This window comes from Ranitomeya imitator, chromosome 2, assembly GCF_032444005.1.
Source record: "Ranitomeya imitator isolate aRanImi1 chromosome 2, aRanImi1.pri, whole genome shotgun sequence".
NCBI lineage: Eukaryota > Metazoa > Chordata > Amphibia > Anura > Dendrobatidae > Ranitomeya > Ranitomeya imitator.
Genome location: NC_091283.1, coordinates 481,814,703 through 481,837,590, shown reverse-complemented (window position 1 = coordinate 481,837,590; position 22,888 = coordinate 481,814,703). Strand labels below are relative to the sequence as shown.

At 42.1% G+C, this 22,888-nt stretch overlaps 2 long non-coding RNA genes across 2 annotated transcripts in view; both read right to left on the bottom strand.

Annotated features, from left to right (window-relative positions):
- LOC138664558 (uncharacterized) overlaps positions 1 to 14,387 on the bottom strand; it is a 65,201-nt gene extending 50,814 nt beyond the window's left edge. The window contains exons 1-2 of the long non-coding RNA XR_011318362.1: positions 14,339 to 14,387; positions 1,297 to 1,388 (exon numbers count right to left, since the gene is read on the bottom strand). This is a non-coding gene — a long non-coding RNA (uncharacterized lncRNA). The remainder of the gene's footprint in view (positions 1 to 1,296; positions 1,389 to 14,338) is intronic.
- LOC138664559 (uncharacterized) overlaps positions 1 to 22,888 on the bottom strand; it is a 264,837-nt gene that overhangs the window by 202,614 nt on the left and 39,335 nt on the right. The window lies entirely within an intron of this gene.

Below are 22,888 nucleotides of genomic sequence, written 5' to 3'. Positions count from 1 at the left end.
AGAGCCATCGGTTGGAAGCCTGTGCACAAGATATTAAAATATTCATCTGGAAGAACATTCTTTGGACAGATGAAACCAAGATCAACCTCTACCAGAATGATGGAAAGAGAAAAGCATGGCGAAGGCGTGGTACAGCTCATGATCCAAAGCATACCACATCATCTGTAAAACACGGCAGAGGCAATGTGATGGCTTGGGCATGCATGGCTGCCAGTGGCACTGGGTCACTAGTGTTTATTGATGATGTGACACAGGACAGAAGCAGCCGAATGAATACTGAGGAATTCAGAGCCATAGAGTGTGCTCAGATCCAGCCAAAGGCAGTAAAACTGATTGGTCGTTGTTTCATACTACAGATGGACAATGACCCAAAATATAAAGCCAAAGCAACTCAGGAGTTTATTAAAGCAAACAAGTGGAATATTCTTGAATGGCCAAGTCAGTCACCTGATCTCAACCCAATTGAGCATGCATTTCACTTGTTAAAGACTAAACTTCAGACAGAAAGGCCCACAAAGAAACAGCAACTGAAAACCACCGCAGTGAAAGCCTGGCAGAGCATCAAAAAGGAGGAAACACAGCGTCTGGTGATGTCCATGAGTTCAAGACTTCAGGCACTCATTGCCAACAAAGGGTTTTCAGCCAAGTACTAAAAATGAACATTTTATTTAAAATTATTGAATCTGTCCAATTACTTTTGGTCCCTTTAAAAACAGGGTGGCACATGTTAAGCCGCTGAAGCTCCTAAACCCTTCATCCAATTTTAATGTGGATACCCTCAAATGAAAGCTGAAAGTCTGAACTTCAACTGCATCTGAATTGTTTTGTTTAAAATTCATTGTGGTATTGTCTATAAGCAAAATTAGAAAAATGTTGTCTCTGTCCAAATATATAGGGACCTAACTGTATACGGTTCTGCTGTTCCAAGGTGCCGGCCTGCACACTTGACACTGCTGTTACACAATCAGTGCTACTCCCACTACCATCCAACCTCTACTGCCTTCCTTACTCTGATCAGTTCTCCTCATTGTATCAATGTTATTTGTCTATGTGGAATTCCATCTACTCATCTAGCCCAAATACTTCAGGTATCCACCTCTCCAGGCTAAACATATCAGAAAGAGAGCACCAACCACTATAAAGATGTATTCAAACATACTCGGCACAAAATTGTGGAATTATTTAGAATCAAAAAACAACAAAATAGTATTTAAGGTTTGACAGTCAAGATGAATATCCAGAAACATTTTTGGATAGTTCTGTCAGTGATTACTCTGATAATTTTTTTATCTTTACCTTGAACAATCCATTGTAAGGTTTGGTGGGTGCAGCTCTTAAAGGAAGTCAATACAATCTTAAGGGACTTGCTGCATGTAGTAATATCCTTACTAAAAAAAAAACAACCAAACAAACAATGAAGTCCCAATGGACCCAAGCATAAGTCAATGGTTTACTTCAGACAGCATTAATATCCATTGTATAAGAGATTTGGCTGAGTAATGTGGTGAACCTACAGAGCCTAATTAACCTTTCAGCCAAAACTCATCTTCCGATCATACATACAAATTTATTGCGCAGATCACTCATTAAATTGCAAATAATGAATGAGTACTGAACAATCGGGTTCAGATATCACTTCATAGCTAAAACATAGTCCAACCTGTTGAGTGAAACGTTTTAATAATTGTAGTTAATAGATTAATTTATTGTATTGCATTAAGTGCAGATAGCGGTATTTTCTCTCATCTCTAACTTTTTTAGCAAAATTTAGAGTTTCTTATCGTATTTCTATTATTACAATGCAAAGTCCATGTTGGTTTTTCTTATTCCAATTTTCCTATACATCAGTGACAAATTCTTGCTTCTGACTGAAGCTGACAAGACTGCACCACTAATTACTCCATAAAGTTCACACATTATCTTTATTGAATAGGCTTTACTGCCAACTAAGCAAATAACTTCTAACAAAGCCTGGTGGGTATCCAGATGGCATATGTTACTTTTTTTTGGGGGGGTGGGGGGGGACCAAATGCTCATTTTCCTCCTGAGAGACAGTTTCCAATTGGACCCAATGAGAGAAAAAATATGTTAATTGCTCTGCATCAAGTCTAACAGTTTAACAAGATCGGATAAATGTCACAATTGAGTTCTTTAATTTCAAGAAAAGTAAGTTATTTAGACGCTGGTGGTTTTCATTTTCCTAAAGTTATATCAACATTTTGTATCAAATTGTAGCACTTTTTTTTCTAAATTGGCATGTTTTTTTCTTTGTCTCAGCTACATCTGTCTACTTCTAGATGCATTAAATTTTCAATAAATAGGTATGCAAATTGTCTTTTCAGGGAGAAAGAGGACTAGAACCACCAATTGGAAGTAGCAATCCTAAAGGTACCGTCACATTTAGCGACGCTGCAGCGATCTAGACAACGATCCCGATCGCTGCAGCGTCGCTGTGTGGTCGCTAGAGAGCTGTCACACAGACAGCTCTCCAGCGACCAACGATGCGAAGTCGCCAGGGGACAGACACCGGATTGTAAGTATGTAGTGTTTGCTTTTTTTATGTTTACGCTGGTAACCAGGGTAAACATCGGGTTACTAAGCGCGGCCCTGTGCTTAGTAATCCGATGTTTACCCTGGTTACCAGTGAAGACATCGCTGAATCGGCGTCACACACGCTGATTCAGCGATGTCTGCGGGAGATCCAGCGATGAAATAAAGTTCTGGACTTTCTTCTCCGACCAACGATGGCACAGCAGGATCCTGATCGCTGCTGCCTGTCAAACTGAACGATATCGCTAGCCAGGACACTGCAACATCACGGATCGCTAGCGATGTCGTTCAGTGTGAAGGTACCTTAAAAGTCAATGTTGACCCTTTAACAAGCTTTGCCACATGACCTAGGATAAAAGCCAAACCAATTTGCATATCCAAGAGACAATTCACACAACTCCATTACCACAAAATTTAAAACGCTGCAGCTCTTGAAAAATTGTGACATAAACAAAAAAAATTTTCACAAATTTCTGAATTAATTTTCATCACTTCAATCAATAGAAAAACTATGCATGCTTGGTATTGCCAAAATACTAACAATAAAAAAACCCACCCAAGAAAAATGAACCTTTATTAATAACAATTAAAAGGAAACTACGTAAGCAATTCCAAAAGTAACAAAGTGTGTGTGTGTGTGTGTGTGTATATATATATATATATATATATATATATATATATATATATATATATATATATATATATATACAGTGCCTACAAGTAGTATTCAACCCCCTGCAGATTTGGCAGGTTTAATAAGATGCAAATAAGTTAGAGCCTTCAAACTTCAAACAAGAGCAGGATTTATTAACAGATGCATAAATCTTACAAACCAAAAAGTTTTATTGCTCAGTTAAATTTTTATAAATTTTAAACATAAAAGTATGGGTCAATTATTATTCAACCCCTAGATTTAATATTTTGTGGAATAACCTTTGTTTGCAATTACAGCTAATAATCGTCTTTTATAAGACCTGATCAGGCCGGCACAGGTCTCTGGAGTTATCTTGGCCCACTCCTCCATGCAAGTCTTCTCCAAGTTATCTAGGTTCTTTGGGTGTCTCATGTGGACTTTAATCTTGAGCTCCTTTCACAAGTTTTCAATTGGGTTAAGGTCAGGAGACTGACTAGGCCACTGCAACACCTTGATTTTTTGCCTCTTGAACCAGGCCTTGGTTTTCTTGGCTGTGTGCTTTGGGTCGTTGTCTTGTTGGAAGATGAAATGACGACCCATCTTAAGATCCTTGATGGAGGAGTGGAGGTTCTTGGCCAAAATCTCCAGGTAGGCCGTGCTATCCATCTTCCCATGGATGCGGACCAGATGGCCAGGCCCCTTGGCTGAGAAACAGCCCCACAGCATGATGCTGCCACCACCATGCTTGACTGTAGGGATGGTATTCTTGGGGTCGTATGCAGTGCCATCCAGTCTCCAAACGTCACGTGTGTGGTTGGCACCAAAGATCTCGATCTTGGTCTCATCAGACCAGAGAACCTTGAACCAGTCAGTCTCAGAGTCCTCCAAGTGATCATGAGCAAACTGTAGACGAGCCTTGACATGACGCTTTGAAAGTAAAGGTACCTTACGGGCTCGTCTGGAACGGAGACCATTGCGGTGGAGTACGTTACTTATGGTATTGACTGAAACCAATGTCCCCACTGCCATGAGATCTTCCCGGAGCTCCTTCCTTGTTGTCCTTGGGTTAGCCTTGACTCTTTGGACAAGCCTGGCCTCGGCACGGGAGGAAATTTTCAAAGGCTGTCCAGGCCGTAGAAGGCTAACAGTAGTTCCATAAGCCATCCACTTCCGGATGATGCTCCCAACAGTGGAGACAGGTAGGCCCAACTCCTTGGAAAGGGTTTTGTACCCCTTGCCAGCCTTGTGACCCTCCACGATCTTGTCTCTGATGGCCTTGGAATGCTCCTTTGTCTTTCCCATGTTGACCATGTTTGAGTGCTGTTCACACGTTTGGAGAGGGTCTTAAATAGTCAGAAAAGGCTGGAAAAAGAGATAATTAATCCAAACATGTGAAGCTCATTGTTGTTTGTGCCTGAACTACTTCTTAATACTTTAGGGGAACCAAACAGAATTCTGGTGGGTTGAGGGGTTGAATAATAAATGACCCTCTGAAAAGACTTTTCACAATTTAAAAAAAAAAATAAACAAAGAAATAACATTCTTTTTTGCTGCAGTGCATTTCACACTTCCAGGCTGATCTACAGTCCAAATGTCACAATGCCAAGTTAATTCCAAATGTGTAAACCTGCTAAATCTGCAGGGGGTTGAATACTACTTGTAGGCTCTGTATATATATATATATATATATATATATATATATATATATATATACACACATATATAGAGTGGCCCAAATGGTTTGGATGCTCACTACTATGCCACACAAAACAGGACTCAGAAGGACAGGAGGGCAGAGAGGGGCCTTTATACTCTCACTAAATATTACACCCTATTGATGGGCCTGCCTGACTATGGAGGTTGGCACTCTAGATGAGAGCGCAAGTATGGAGCCAATGCTCACCATCATCTTGCAGACCCTAAAAAGTTGTGTGAACAACAATCTCCTGATATTAATAAAATCACCTAATGTAATGAAGAAAACATGGGTAATATCTAGTGATGAGCGAGTATACTTGTTGCTGTGGTTTTCCTGAGCATGCTCGGGTGGTCTCCGAGTATTTGGGCATGCTTGGAGATTTAGTTTTTGTCAATGTAGCTGCATGATTTGTGGCTGCTAGACAGCCTGAATACGTGAGGATTCCCTAACAACCAGGCAATCCCCACATGTATTCAGGCTGTCTAGCAGCCGCAAACCATGCAGCTGCATCAACAAAAATTAAATCTCCGAGCACGCCCAAATACTCGGAGACCACCCTAGCATGCTCGGGAAAACCCGAGCAACAAGTATACTCGCTCATCACTAGTAATATCCAATGCAATTATGAATGCACATTGTCAAATGTAAATCCCCAGATAAGATTCTATTGGTGCTTATGCAACAAACTGATGAATACTATGCAACTGTATTATTTTCTAAACATATATGTGGAAACCTGACCAGTTAATGGATTAAAAATGTTCCTGCTAAAGTAATGTCTAAAAATTTGACTACATTTGGGGATGGTTGCAAGCAAAGCAAAGATTGTAATTGTTTGAATTTAGATAGGTAATTAAATCTGGCACTGCTGACACATCATGAGTTCATACCAGCAGGACATCATCTATATATCAGCCATACCAGGCTATATTAGAAGAAAATGGGATTTGGATATAAAAAATGAATATTTTCTCTCATCATGCCATATAAAGGATGGCTAAAGATGGGGAGAAGTTTGAACCCATTGGGGCACCTTTAATCTGAAAAAAAAAAAATCAGAATCAAACAAAGAAATTATGATTAAGAAAATACTCAAGAGCTACCATAATACATTGTATGAGTTCAGATGAAAAGCAACTAGATTAGCAAGAGATTATTGAATAACTCAATATAAGTTGATGACATCACAAGTCATAAATTGAAAATCTTTATGCCATTGAAATGTGTCAAAAACCTCCAAGACAAAGGAAGTGTCTTTTAAATATCCAAGAATTCTTACTATTAGAGGTTAAAAATGTTCACCAAGACACTCACATAAACTTTCATAAAGGGGTCCGATGAAAATAATTATGGGATGTAATGGAGAGTGGAAATTTTCTTTATAATTCTTAGACAATCAATGTAATATCAGAATAATTGGATGATCGGGTAACAGACACCCCCAACAATGCTCCTTCATCTAGACATTTGGATAATGTAGATTCAAAACACAGAGTGGGATCTGATATCAATGGCCTATATGTGTAGGCGTCATGTAAAATGGATTTACCCTGCTTTACAAATAGCAAGGTAACAAACACCACCACGCCACCGGCTTTATTAGATTTTTGTTAATTTACATATGATTGTGAAGTATTTTTAGGTCTCTCTTGACCAGAGATTAAAATACATCAAGAACAGGTACCCTAGATTGAAGAGGATAATAACAAGGATTTTTATATGAATTTTATATCTTGATCTGTAGCTTATAATATATTATCACTTTCACCCCGCAATTGTTGCAATGTAAAGATGGCATGATGCTCACTGAACGAGAGAGACCCAGGAACACTAACATGATATTGTGCAGACTCATTGGTAGTAGCTTCAGAACCTGTGTCAGAAATAAAATGTATCTTTACAGTTAAAAATATGGTAAACTTAATTACCGTACATTTGTGATACAATAAAATATATTGAAGTTCTGACCAGGAACAAAATTGAGTCTCCTTGCCTGAATCTCAATCTGGTTTGAGAGCAAAATTGTTGTAGGTAAAATTACAACACTCTAAAGATTAGTCCCTAACAGAGAAAATTCTTCCTCTTGTCCCTCATTGGCTCGAGTCTGCAGTCGTCTCTTTCTGGCTCTTCTATCGCCCCTTTGCTTGGTATGCTTTTTGAAACAGACTAGGAATGTTTGTGGTTGCATCCTGTGCTGGAGATGGAAATGTCAGATGCAATATAGCTGGAGTCATATTCATATGAGGAAAAAGACACTTTTATTTCTCCATTTTCAGTTGTTATAATAAAAAGACGTCTTTATCGTGATATTAAAAGCGAACCGGTCAGCAGGATTGTGCACTAACCTACAGACAGTGTCAGGTCGGTGCTGTTATACTGATTAAAATGATATCTTGGTTGATGAAATCCATCTTATGGTTGGTCTTTAATCTATATTTTCAGTTTTTAGTTAATGATATGCTCATGCCCCGGGGCGGCCTGTGGGGGTCTGCATGTGGTGCTCTGATTAGCTATTGATAATGCAGACTGCTGACAGGTCTCTGATCCCTCACTGACCTGCCCCCTAGTTTGCATAATGAATACCTATACATACTTAAAAACGAAAACCTTTTGCAGGCAGGTGCGCTGCAACATAATCGCATGTTTCATTCCAAATAATACATGTTCTTGATGTTATTCAGCTAGAAAAAAAATCAATTTGAAAATGGTGCACGCCTGCGCAGTAGCAGTTATCAGTGTATATACAGTAGCTGTGATACGATAGCTGCTACTGCACAAGCGCCGGTGGCGCCATCTTGCCGGAGACAAAAAAAAATTCCTCCTCCAAGATGGTGCTGCCTGCGCCACTAGCAGCTCTCAGAGACAGCCGATCAGAGCTATATACACCGATAGCTGCTACTGCGCAGGAGTGGCGGGCCCCATTTTTTAAATTGATTTTTTTTCTAGCTGAATAGCATCAACAAAATTTATTACCTGTGTCTTCAGGTTTCTTGGTGGTGTGTGAACATGATCATACAGACTTGTTCACTGTGCAAGTAGCCCATGTGTTCCTGTTTCCATAATTGTTCTCTTGTGTCTACAAGACTGGGGAGTTCCACCACTCCTCTTGGGCTATCTGCACAAAAGCTGTTCTACCCTGTATGCACACATGGATTTTTCCTCTCTGAACCCTGTTCACACAGGTTATATACAGATGATCAGGTTTTTAAATACATCAGATAGGGATTGCATACATTAGTTAGGACTGCTCTGATAAGGGTATACCGTGAAGATTGGTAGAGCAGCTTAGTATACATTTTTTGCAAAAAACGTATCAACCAAATACCCTGTTTTTTACATCTTTTACTAGCACTTGCGGATTACTGCAACATTTTTTCAAACTGAGTGTTTTTGGTTTTACTATTCTCTTTTGTGTCTTCAGGTTTCTTGGTGGTGTGTGAACATGATCATACAGACTTGTTCACTGTGCAAGTAGCCCATGTGTTCCTGTTTCCATAATTGTTCTCTTGTGTCTACAAGACTGGGGAGTTCCACCACTCCTCTTGGGCTATCTGCACAAAAGCTGTTCTACCCTGTATGCACACATGGATTTTTCCTCTCTGAACCCTGTTCACACAGGTTATATACAGATGATCAGGTTTTTAAATACATCAGATAGGGATTGCATACATTAGTTAGGACTGCTCTGATAAGGGTATACCGTGAAGATTGGTAGAGCAGCTTAGTATACATTTTTTGCAAAAAACGTATCAACCAAATACCCTGTTTTTTACATCTTTTACTAGCACTTGCGGATTACTGCAACATTTTTTCAAACTGAGTGTTTTTGGTTTTACTATTCTCTTTTGTGTCTTCAGGTTTCTTGGTGGTGTGTGAACATGATCATACAGACTTGTTCACTGTGCAAGTAGCCCATGTGTTCCTGTTTCCATAATTGTTCTCTTGTGTCTACAAGACTGGGGAGTTCCACCACTCCTCTTGGGCTATCTGCACAAAAGCTGTTCTACCCTGTATGCACACATGGATTTTTCCTCTCTGAACCCTGTTCACACAGGTTATATACAGATGATCAGGTTTTTAAATACATCAGATAGGGATTGCATACATTAGTTAGGACTGCTCTGATAAGGGTATACCGTGAAGATTGGTAGAGCAGCTTAGTATACATTTTTTGCAAAAAACGTATCAACCAAATACCCTGTTTTTTACATCTTTTACTAGCACTTGCGGATTACTGCAACATTTTTTCAAACTGAGTGTTTTTGGTTTTACTATTCTCTTTTGTGTCTTCAGGTTTCTTGGTGGTGTGTGAACATGATCATACAGACTTGTTCACTGTGCAAGTAGCCCATGTGTTCCTGTTTCCATAATTGTTCTCGTGTCTACAAGACTGGGGAGTTCCACCACTCCTCTTGGGCTATCTGCACAAAAGCTGTTCTACCCTGTATGCACACATGGATTTTTCCTCTCTGAACCCTGTTCACACAGGTTATATACAGATGATCAGGTTTTTAAATACATCAGATAGGGATTGCATACATTAGTTAGGACTGCTCTGATAAGGGTATACCGTGAAGATTGGTAGAGCAGCTTAGTATACATTTTTTGCAAAAAACGTATCAACCAAATACCCTGTTTTTTACATCTTTTACTAGCACTTGCGGATTACTGCAACATTTTTTCAAACTGAGTGTTTTTGGTTTTACTATTCTCTTTTGTGTCTTCAGGTTTCTTGGTGGTGTGTGAACATGATCATACAGACTTGTTCACTGTGCAAGTAGCCCATGTGTTCCTGTTTCCATAATTGTTCTCTTGTGTCTACAAGACTGGGGAGTTCCACCACTCCTCTTGGGCTATCTGCACAAAAGCTGTTCTACCCTGTATGCACACATGGATTTTTCCTCTCTGAACCCTGTTCACACAGGTTATATACAGATGATCAGGTTTTTAAATACATCAGATAGGGATTGCATACATTAGTTAGGACTGCTCTGATAAGGGTATACCGTGAAGATTGGTAGAGCAGCTTAGTATACATTTTTTGCAAAAAACGTATCAACCAAATACCCTGTTTTTTACATCTTTTACTAGCACTTGCGGATTACTGCAACATTTTTTCAAACTGAGTGTTTTTGGTTTTACTATTCTCTTTTGTGTCTTCAGGTTTCTTGGTGGTGTGTGAACATGATCATACAGACTTGTTCACTGTGCAAGTAGCCCATGTGTTCCTGTTTCCATAATTGTTCTCTTGTGTCTACAAGACTGGGGAGTTCCACCACTCCTCTTGGGCTATCTGCACAAAAGCTGTTCTACCCTGTATGCACACATGGATTTTTCCTCTCTGAACCCTGTTCACACAGGTTATATACAGATGATCAGGTTTTTAAATACATCAGATAGGGATTGCATACATTAGTTAGGACTGCTCTGATAAGGGTATACCGTGAAGATTGGTAGAGCAGCTTAGTATACATTTTTTGCAAAAAACGTATCAACCAAATACCCTGTTTTTTACATCTTTTACTAGCACTTGCGGATTACTGCAACATTTTTTCAAACTGAGTGTTTTTGGTTTTACTATTCTCTTTTGTGTCTTCAGGTTTCTTGGTGGTGTGTGAACATGATCATACAGACTTGTTCACTGTGCAAGTAGCCCATGTGTTCCTGTTTCCATAATTGTTCTCTTGTGTCTACAAGACTGGGGAGTTCCACCACTCCTCTTGGGCTATCTGCACAAAAGCTGTTCTACCCTGTATGCACACATGGATTTTTCCTCTCTGAACCCTGTTCACACAGGTTATATACAGATGATCAGGTTTTTAAATACATCAGATAGGGATTGCATACATTAGTTAGGACTGCTCTGATAAGGGTATACCGTGAAGATTGGTAGAGCAGCTTAGTATACATTTTTTGCAAAAAACGTATCAACCAAATACCCTGTTTTTTACATCTTTTACTAGCACTTGCGGATTACTGCAACATTTTTTCAAACTGAGTGTTTTTGGTTTTACTATTCTCTTTTGTGTCTTCAGGTTTCTTGGTGGTGTGTGAACATGATCATACAGACTTGTTCACTGTGCAAGTAGCCCATGTGTTCCTGTTTCCATAATTGTTCTCTTGTGTCTACAAGACTGGGGAGTTCCACCACTCCTCTTGGGCTATCTGCACAAAAGCTGTTCTACCCTGTATGCACACATGGATTTTTCCTCTCTGAACCCTGTTCACACAGGTTATATACAGATGATCAGGTTTTTAAATACATCAGATAGGGATTGCATACATTAGTTAGGACTGCTCTGATAAGGGTATACCGTGAAGATTGGTAGAGCAGCTTAGTATACATTTTTTGCAAAAAACGTATCAACCAAATACCCTGTTTTTTACATCTTTTACTAGCACTTGCGGATTACTGCAACATTTTTTCAAACTGAGTGTTTTTGGTTTTACTATTCTCTTTTGTGTCTTCAGGTTTCTTGGTGGTGTGTGAACATGATCATACAGACTTGTTCACTGTGCAAGTAGCCCATGTGTTCCTGTTTCCATAATTGTTCTCTTGTGTCTACAAGACTGGGGAGTTCCACCACTCCTCTTGGGCTATCTGCACAAAAGCTGTTCTACCCTGTATGCACACATGGATTTTTCCTCTCTGAACCCTGTTCACACAGGTTATATACAGATGATCAGGTTTTTAAATACATCAGATAGGGATTGCATACATTAGTTAGGACTGCTCTGATAAGGGTATACCGTGAAGATTGGTAGAGCAGCTTAGTATACATTTTTTGCAAAAAACGTATCAACCAAATACCCTGTTTTTTACATCTTTTACTAGCACTTGCGGATTACTGCAACATTTTTTCAAACTGAGTGTTTTTGGTTTTACTATTCTCTTTTGTGTCTTCAGGTTTCTTGGTGGTGTGTGAACATGATCATACAGACTTGTTCACTGTGCAAGTAGCCCATGTGTTCCTGTTTCCATAATTGTTCTCTTGTGTCTACAAGACTGGGGAGTTCCACCACTCCTCTTGGGCTATCTGCACAAAAGCTGTTCTACCCTGTATGCACACATGGATTTTTCCTCTCTGAACCCTGTTCACACAGGTTATATACAGATGATCAGGTTTTTAAATACATCAGATAGGGATTGCATACATTAGTTAGGACTGCTCTGATAAGGGTATACCGTGAAGATTGGTAGAGCAGCTTAGTATACATTTTTTGCAAAAAACGTATCAACCAAATACCCTGTTTTTTACATCTTTTACTAGCACTTGCGGATTACTGCAACATTTTTTCAAACTGAGTGTTTTTGGTTTTACTATTCTCTTTTGTGTCTTCAGGTTTCTTGGTGGTGTGTGAACATGATCATACAGACTTGTTCACTGTGCAAGTAGCCCATGTGTTCCTGTTTCCATAATTGTTCTCTTGTGTCTACAAGACTGGGGAGTTCCACCACTCCTCTTGGGCTATCTGCACAAAAGCTGTTCTACCCTGTATGCACACATGGATTTTTCCTCTCTGAACCCTGTTCACACAGGTTATATACAGATGATCAGGTTTTTAAATACATCAGATAGGGATTGCATACATTAGTTAGGACTGCTCTGATAAGGGTATACCGTGAAGATTGGTAGAGCAGCTTAGTATACATTTTTTGCAAAAAACGTATCAACCAAATACCCTGTTTTTTACATCTTTTACTAGCACTTGCGGATTACTGCAACATTTTTTCAAACTGAGTGTTTTTGGTTTTACTATTCTCTTTTGTGTCTTCAGGTTTCTTGGTGGTGTGTGAACATGATCATACAGACTTGTTCACTGTGCAAGTAGCCCATGTGTTCCTGTTTCCATAATTGTTCTCTTGTGTCTACAAGACTGGGGAGTTCCACCACTCCTCTTGGGCTATCTGCACAAAAGCTGTTCTACCCTGTATGCACACATGGATTTTTCCTCTCTGAACCCTGTTCACACAGGTTATATACAGATGATCAGGTTTTTAAATACATCAGATAGGGATTGCATACATTAGTTAGGACTGCTCTGATAAGGGTATACCGTGAAGATTGGTAGAGCAGCTTAGTATACATTTTTTGCAAAAAACGTATCAACCAAATACCCTGTTTTTTACATCTTTTACTAGCACTTGCGGATTACTGCAACATTTTTTCAAACTGAGTGTTTTTGGTTTTACTATTCTCTTTTGTGTCTTCAACAAAATTTATTATTGGGACATGGAACATGCAATTACAGCCGGCACCTGCCTGCAGATTTTTTTTTTCCAAGTATGTACAGGTATTCATTATGTAAACTAGAGGGTAGCTCATCGATAGCCGTCTCTCAGCCAAGAAAATTCCCAAACTGCATCATGTGAGTGTCATGACAGTTGAAGAATATGAAATGAAGTCAGTCCATCCATTCAAAATCCAAGGGGTGGACGTCTAGGCAAAATATCAAGTTCAAGTTCGAAGCAGTAGTGGATGGTGAGAAACGGAGCCTGAAAGTCAAAAGTTCAAAACATTGTTACCCTTTAGCTTCTCAGTCTGTGTTTTTTAATTTATATTTTTAAACTAGGAGTTGGTGGTAGTGTGACTTTTCTGACCTTTTTTGTTATGTTGTTACAAAATATCTAGATTATCTAAAAATGCATCAAATGGACAGGGAAAAACTAAAAGCTGTAAACTTTGTAATGTTTGGAAATAGATGTACCACATGAAATGCATTCAGTTCTTGCCAGATATAATCAATGTGTTTGTAGTAACAAAACGTGCTAACAGACTGTTGTTTTTAAATGAATAGCAAAGGTTTATAGTGGGAAGTTCACGCTGCCCAACAATACATGTTAAAAGATAGCAAAATAATTACTTGTTTGAGAGTTGACTCGTGGAAATGTTTAGCCTTCCAAAAAGGATATATCTGTCAGTCCAAGAAAGTGAACATTTAAAATGTTTGGCTTCTGCTGGTTGTCGCTTGTGTAATACATTCATTCATCCAGCATTGCACAATGTTATGTAAAAGAAACTAAGTATAGAAGAAATTGATTTTGGTAAAATAAAGTAAATCACAGTAAGAAATGGCTGACTTCTATCTATGGTATCCAGTTCTCTTGTTTGGTGCAATTGTCCTCCAGGTGTCTGGCCTCTGAAAAGAGTCTTTAGGAACACTAGATGCAGAACTTGTCCTCAAATTAAAAGAAATATCAGAAATCCCTCCCTTAATCTACTCCTTTTCTTTGCTTCTACACTGCTCAAAAAAATAAAGGGAACACTAAAATCCCACATCCTAGATGTCTCTGAATGAAATATTCCAGTTGCAAATCTTTATTCATTACATAGTAGAATGTGTTGAGAACAATTAAACATAAAAATGATCAATGTAAATCAAAATTAATATCCCACGGAGGTCTGGATTTGGAATGATGTTCAAAATCAAAGTGGAAAAACAAATTAACTTACCGTATTTAAACAGGTTTTTCAAGATTTATGTTTATTTGCCCATAGGAATGAAGAAAATAATAAACCAATAATGACAATCCAGTAGTCCAATGCTGCCAAGGGCTCGTGCAAACAAGCATATAAATCAGGCGTGAGCAATTTTTTTTTATCAGATAGCACACTGACCGATGTTATGCAATGTGGCAGTGCAGATAAACTTTTTTTTCTCAAATTCAGTATGAGAAAAACTAGTATCATGCTGCGATTTAACTCTGTAATTGTATGAGACTTACCCATTCAAGTGTATGGGTGCAAGAAAAAAATTGAATACTACAGTATAGCATCCAAAATTTACAGGTACATTATAGCTGTGTAACATAGGGAACTGTAAATGATCCTGTAAATGATTAATAGCTGCTGAGAAAAAAAAACTTACTGCACACAGATGACAAGTGAGAACATCATCACACTTTTCCGGATGAAAATAACAGATACTTACCCGTATATACTCGAGTATAAGCCGAGATTTTCAGCCCAAATTTTAGGGCTGAAAGTGCCCCCCTCGGCTTATACTCGAGTCACGGTAGCGGTGGGGTCGGCAGGTGAGGGGCTGAGGGCGCTGGGGTATACTTACCTAGTCCCAGCGATCCTCGCGCTGTCCCTGCCATCCCACGGGCTTCGGCGCTGCAGCTTTTTCCTCTCTTCAGCGGTCACGTGGGACCGCTCATTACAGAAATGAATAAGCGGCTCCACCTCCCATAGGGGCGGAGCCGCTTATTCATTTCTCTAATCAGCGGTGCCGGTGACCGCTGATAGAGAAAGAAGCTGCAGCGCCGAAGACAGGAGGGGACAGCGCGAGGATCGCCAGGACTAGGTGAGTATGTTATATTCACCTGTCCTCGTTCCAGCCGCCGGGCGCCGATCCATCTTCCCGGCCGGCGCCTCCATCTTCCCGGCGTCTGCGCTCTCTGACTGATCAGGCAGAGGGCGCGATGACGCATATAGTGTGCGCGGCGCCCTCTGCCTGATCAGTCAGAGCAGAGACGCCGGGAAGATGGAGGCGCCGGAACGAGACGCTGGGAGCTGCAATCAAGGGAGGTGAGTATGTGTTTTTTTTTTTTTATTGCAGCAGTAGCAGCGGCAGCACAGATTAATGTGGAGCATCTATGGGGCACAGTGAACGGTGCAGAGCACCGTATAAGGCACAGCTAGGGGGCACAATGAACGGTGCAGAGCACCGTATAAGGCACATCTATGGGGCACAATGAACGGTGCAGAGCACCGTATATGGAGTACATCTATGGGGCACAATGAACGGTGCAGAGCACCGTATAAGGCACAGCTAGGGGGCACAATGAACGGTGCAGAGCACCGTATAAGGCACAGCTAGGGGGCACAATGAACGGTGCAGAGCACCGTATAAGGCACAGCTAGGGGGCACATTGAACGGTGCAGAGCACCGTATAAGGCACAGCTAGGGGGCACAGTGAACGGTGCAGAGCACCGTATAAGGCACAGCTAGGGGGCACAGTGAACGGTGCAGAGCACCGTATAAGGCACAGCTATGGGGCACAGTGAACGGTGCAGAGCACCGTATAAGGCACAGCTAGGGGGCACAGTGAACGGTGCAGAGCACCGTATAAGGCACAGCTAGGGGGCACAGTGAACGGTGCAGAGCACCGTATAAGGCACAGCTATGGGGCACAGTGAACGGTGCAGAGCACCGTATATGGCACAGCTATGGGGCACAGTGAACGGTGCAGGGCACCGTATATGGCACAGCTAGGGGGCACAATGAACGGTGCAGAGCACCGTATATGGCACATCTATGGGGCACAGTGAACGGTGCAGAGCACTGTATATGGCACAGCTAGGGGGCACAGTGAACGGTGCAGAGCACTATATGGGGCACAGCTATGGGGAAATATGAATGGTGTAGAGCACTATATGGCACAGCTATGGGGAAATAATGATCTATTTTTATTTTTGAAATTCACCGGTAGTTGCTGCATTTCCACCCTAGGCTTATACTCGAATCAATAAGTTTTCCCAGTTTTTTGTGGCAAAATTAGGGGGGTCGGCTTATACTCGGGTCGGCTTATACTCGAGTATATACGGTACATATGATGCCCAGATACGGCAGAGAAATATAGACATAGTACAATGCCAAAGAATTCACTTACTCCTTACAAGATATGAGAGATATCTATTGTAAATTCTACAATAGCTCAGAAACTGGCAAATCCTCACAGCGCACAGTGTGCTCGCAAGGGGCATTCAAGAGTCTGTAGTCACATAGAGCGACTGCAGACTTTTCATTTTAGACCGGACAGCATAGTCCTCCACACAGTATAATGTGCACCACATAGGCCTGCATATAGTATTACGGGCACCACATAGTCCTCCAAATAATATTATGGGCACTACATAGCCCTCCATACAGTGTTATGGGCACCCCAGTTCTCCATACAGTATTTTTATGAGCACCACATAGTCCTCCATACAGTATTTTGAGCCCTACAGAGTGGTCCATACAGTATAATGGGCCCCACATATTCCTCCATACAGTATAATGGGTCCATATAATGCTCCATACAGTATTATGGGGCCCATATATTACTCCATGCAGTATTTGGTCCCATATATTAATGCATACAGTATAATTGGCCCCATATATTTTATTCATAGAGTATAATGGGCATCATATATAACTCCATACAGTATAATGGGCCCCATGTATTACTCCATACAGTATAATGAGCCCTATATAATGCTTCACACATAAAAAATATAAAATGGAATACTCACTTTTCCCCGTTTCTCGGGGATGTCTCCTCAGCATCTTCTGACTCTCTGCACTGCTTGGCACAGAGGATGCACTGTAGTGATGTAACTGTGCCCTCTGCGCTGAGCTCAGGCACAGAGGCACAGAGGGGGCATTAGGAGACAGCTCTCACTCATTATTGTTTTTAACTGTATCGGCTCTGGCACCGGCCCTCATGACTCACGAGCCCCAAAGCATGCTGTGTCCTCAACGGCTTGTGGATCCACCGTTTGTTCCCCCGACACTTGCCCACGTGCGCTGCCCGGTGACTTCGGCCCTGATATATGTGTCATAACTGAGCACCACCAAAAATGAAGCAGTGGGTAAAATGCTTTTGGGACACAAAAAGGGATTTATAAAAAGAAAATAATCAGCACACTGATTGAATAGAAAAGTGGAGGATTCTTTATTAGCCCATGTGGTAACATTTCAAATCCATAGCAGTTAAATGTTCTGTTACGGATCTGAAACATTGCAACATGTGCTAATAAAGAGTCCTCCACTTTTTCCACAATTAATTGGAGTGCTGCTTATTTTCATAAAGTTGAAATCAGAAGTTTACATACACTATATAAAAAGACACATATGCATGTTTGTCTCAATATCTGACATGAAATCAGAATAAGCCTTTCCCATTTTAGGTCAATTAGGATTACCATCAGGGCCGTAATCAGCACCCAGGCAAGTTCTGGGGCCCTGAGCAGGTGGGAGACCCTCTCACTGTCGGGGACACCGGTGCGCTATGTGGGCCCGATGTCTGTGCCAGTGCTGGCGTCCACAAATGGACCATCCATGCTTGCTCAGTGCACTGGTACTTGCGATACTCACCTCTCCCCGCTCCACCATTGCTGCGTCTTCTGACTGTGATGTTGAAGTCAGACTGTGCAATGACATCACGTCTGTGCGCCCTCTGCCTGAGCAGTCACAGTGCAGAGAGCCAGAAGATAGTGATGCTGAGGAGTCCAGAGCAGCGGCCCATTATATATGGAGCAATATATGGAGCCCATCATATAATGGAGCATTAAATGGAGCCTATCGTATACTGTATGGAACATTATATGAGACCCATTATGTATGAAGCAATATGTGGGGCTCATTATTCTTTATGGAGCAATATATGGGGCTCATTATACTGTATGGAGCAATATATGGGTCTCATTATTCTGTATGGAGCAATATATGGTGCCCATAATACTGTATGGAGCATTATATGTGGCTCATTATACAGTATGGAGCATTATATGGCATTCATTATTCTGTATGGAGCAATATATGGGGCTCATTATTCTGTATGGAGCATTATATGGGGCCCATTATTCTGTATGGAGCAATATATGGTGCCCATAATACTGTATGGAGCAATATATTTGGCTCATTATACTGTATGGAACATTATATGGGCTCATTATACTGTATAGGTCATTATATGGCATCCATTATTCTGTATAGAGCAATATATGGGGCTCATTATTCTGTATGGAGCACTAAGTGGTGCTCATAATACTATATGGAGCAATATATGCGGCTCATTATTCTGTATGGAGCACTATGTGGTGATCATAATACTATATGGAGGACTATACTGTCCGGTTTCTGAGCTATTGAAGAATTTACAATAGATATATCTCATGTAATGTAAGAAGTAAGTGAAATCATTGGCACTGTACTATACCTATATTTCTCTGCCAAATCTGTGCATCATGAATTGTGGTATGTGTTAAAGAGGCCCACTGAGACTCTTTTGCCCGGGGCCCACGAAAACCTAGAGACGGCCCTGATTACCATAATTATTAATATTTGCCAAATGCCAGAATAATGAGAGAGAAAATGTTTTAAGGCATTTTTATTACTTACTGCAAAGTCTTTTTATAAAGTGTATGTAAACTTCTGGTTTCAACTGTATATACATGCACTCATATACTTAATTAGAGCATATAATTATATTTACCTCATATGTACAATATATAGGTGATACTGCTACTGCTGTATATACAGTATATAGATGATACTGGTGCTGTATATTCAATATATAGGTGATACAGTATCACCTGCATAACATGTATACAGCAGTAGCAGAATCAACTATATCTACTATATAATTGTCTAAGGGTCACTTCCGTCTGTCTGTCTGTATGTCCTTCTGTCACGGTTATTCATTCGCTGATTGGTCTCGCCAGCTGCCTGTCATGGCTGCCGAGACCAATCAGCGACGGGCACAGTCCGGAAGAAAATGGCAGCTCCTTACTCCCCGCAGTCAGTGCCTGTCGCCCGCATACTCCCCTCCGGTCACCGCTAACACAGGGTTAATGCCGGCGGTAACGAACTGCGTTATGCCGTGGGTAACGCACTCCGTTACCGCCGCTATTAACCCTGTGTGTCTCCAACTTTTTACTATTGACGCTGCCTATGCGGCATCAATAGTAAAAAATGTAATGTTAAAAATAATAATTAAAAAAAAAAAACCTGCTATACTCACCCTCCGTAGCAGCTCGCGCCGGCCGCCATCTTCCATTGCAGGTTCCGGTGGCAGAAGGACCTGCCATGACGTCACGGTCATGTGACCGCGACGTCATCACAGGCCCTGCGCGCCTGCGCGACAAGGACCTGCCATGACGTCACGGTCATGTGACCGTGACGTCATCACAGGCCCTGCGCGCCTGCGCTACAAAGACCTGCCATGATGTCACGGTCATGTGACCGCAATGTCATCACAGGTCCTACGCTAATACCAACCCTGGGACGGGAAGCTGCCGTGGACTACAAGGGCTCCCTCGGAAAGGTGAGTATATGTTTATTTTTTATTTTTCCACCTGTGACAAACCTGGCTGGGCAATATATTATGTAGCTGGGCAATATACTACGTGACTGGTCAATATACTACGTAGCTGGGCAATATACTACGTGACTGGCCAATATACTACGTGGCTCTGTGCTGTATACTACTTCGCTGTGCAATATACTATGTGGCTCTTTGCTGTATACTACGTCACTGGGCAATATACTACGTGGCTCTGTGCTGTATATTACGTCACTGGTCAATATACCGTATATACTCGAGTATAAGCCGAGATTTTCAGCCCAAAATTTTGGGCTGAAAGTGCCCCTCTCGGCTTATACTCGAGTCACAGTGGGCGGCAGGGTCGGCGGGTGAGGGGGAGAGGGCGCTGAGGCATACTCACCTAGTCCTGGCGATCCTGGCGCTCCCCCTGCCCGTCACACGGTCTTCGGTGCTGCAGTTCTTCTCCTCTTCAGGCGGTCACGTGGGACCGCTCATTAGAGAAATGAATACGCGGCTCCACCTCCCATAGGGGTGGAGCCGCATATTCATTTCTCTAATCAGCGGTGCCGGTGACCGCTGATAGAGGAAGAGGCTGCGGCACCGAAGACCGTGTGACAGGCAGAGGGAGCGGGACGCCGGGAGCAGGTAAGTATGTCATATTCACCTGTCCGCGTTCCACACGCCGGGCGCCGCTCTGTCTTCCGGGCGCCGCTCCATCTTCCCGGCGTCTCTCCGCTCTGACTGTGCAGGTCAGAGGGCGCGGTGACGCATATAGTGTGCGCGGCGCCCTCTGCCTGATCAGTCAGTGCAGAGAGACGCCAGGACCGGACGCTGTGAGCTGCAAGCAAGAGAGGTGACTATGGCGTTTTTTTTTTTATTGCAGCAGCAGCAATGGCAGAGCTTTCTATGGCACAGCTATGGGGCAATACTGAACGGTGCAGAGCACTATATGGCAGCTATGGGGCAATACTGAACTGCGCAGAGCACTATATGGCAGCTATGGGGCAATACTGAACGGCGCAGAGCACTATATGGCAGCTATGGGGCAATACTGAACGGCGCAGAGCACTATATGGCACAGCTGTGGGGCAATACTGAACGGTGCAGAGCACTATATGGCAGCTATGGGGCAATACTGAATGGCGCAGAGCACTATATGGCAGCTATGGGGCAATACTGAACGGCGCAGAGCACTATATGGCACAGCTGTGGGGCAATACTGAACGGTGCAGAGCACTATATGGCAGCTATGGGGCAATACTGAACTGCGCAGAGCACTATATGGCAGCTATGGGGCAATACTGAACGGTGCAGAGCACTATATGGCAGCTATGGGGCAATACTGAACGGCGCAGAGCACTATATGGCAGCTATGGGGCAATAATGAACGGCGCAGAGCACTATATGGCACATCTATGGGGCAATACTGAACGGTGCAGAGCACTATATGGCAGCTATGGGGCAATACTGAACTGCGCAGAGAACTATATGGCACATCTATGGGACAATAATGAACGGTGCAGAGCACTATATGGCAGCTATGGGGCAATACTGAACGATGCAGAGCACTATATGGCAGCTATGGGGCAATACTGAACGGCGCAGAGCACTATATGGCAGCTATGGGGCAATAATGAACGGCGCAGAGCACTATATGGCACAGCTATGGGGCAATACTGAACGGTGCAGAGCACTATATGGCACAGCTATGGGGCAATAATGAACGGTGCAGAGAACTATATGGCACATCTATGGGACAATAATGAACGGTGCAGAGCACTATATGGCAGCTATGGGGCAATAATGAACGGCGCAGAGCACTATATAGCACATCTATGGGGCAATAATGAACGGCGCAGAGTACTATATGGCACATCTATGGGACAATAATGAACGGTGCAGAACACTATATGGCAGCTATGGGGCAATAATGAACGGCGCAGAGCACTATATGGCACAGCTATGGGGCAATAATGAATGGCGCAGAGCACTGTATGGCACAGCTATGGGGCAATAATGAACGGTGCAGAGCACTATATGGCACATCTATGGGGCAATAATGAACGGCGCAGAGCACTATATGGCACAGCTATGGGGCAGTAATGAACGGTGCAGAGCACTATATGGCACAGCTAAGGGGCAATAATGAACGGTGCAGAGCACTATATGGCACAGCTTTATATGGCACATCTATGGGGCAATAATGAACGGTGCAGAGCACTATATGGCACAGCTTTATATGGCACATCTATCGGGCAATAATGAACGGTGCAGAGCACTATATGGCACAGCTTTATATGGGACATCTATGGGGCAATAATGAACAGTATGGAGCATTATATGTGGCACAGCTTTATATGGAGCATCTTATGGGGCAATAATGAACGGTATGGAGCATCTATTTTTATTTTTGAAATTCACCGGTAGCTGCTGCATTTCCTACCCTAGGCTTATACTCGAGTCAATAAGTTTTCCCAGTTTTTTGTGGCAAAATTAGGGGGGTCGGCTTATACTTGGGTCGGCTAATACTCGAGTATATACGGTACTACATAACTGGGCAATATACTAGGTGACTGGGTAATATACTACGTAACTGGGCAATATACTAGGTCACTGGGCAATATACTACGTAACTGGGCAATATACTACGTGGCTGGGCAATATACTACGTGGCTGGGCAATATACTACGTGGCTGGACAATATATTACGTGGGCTGTGCAATATACTATGTGGACATGCATATTCTAGAATACCCGATGCGTTAGAATCGGGCCACCATTTAGTATTGTATAAACATGATACAGGTAAAACTGCGACTGCTGTATATACATAAATGTTTCTATCTTGGGATGAGGAGCTGCAGCACGTGCAGCGTAAGACATGCAGAGGAGTGGATCTCGAATTACCGTGGCACTGGTGAGCAGAAAAAGCCTTTTGAAAAAAGCCCCTGTGTGCGTGGAATCTCGC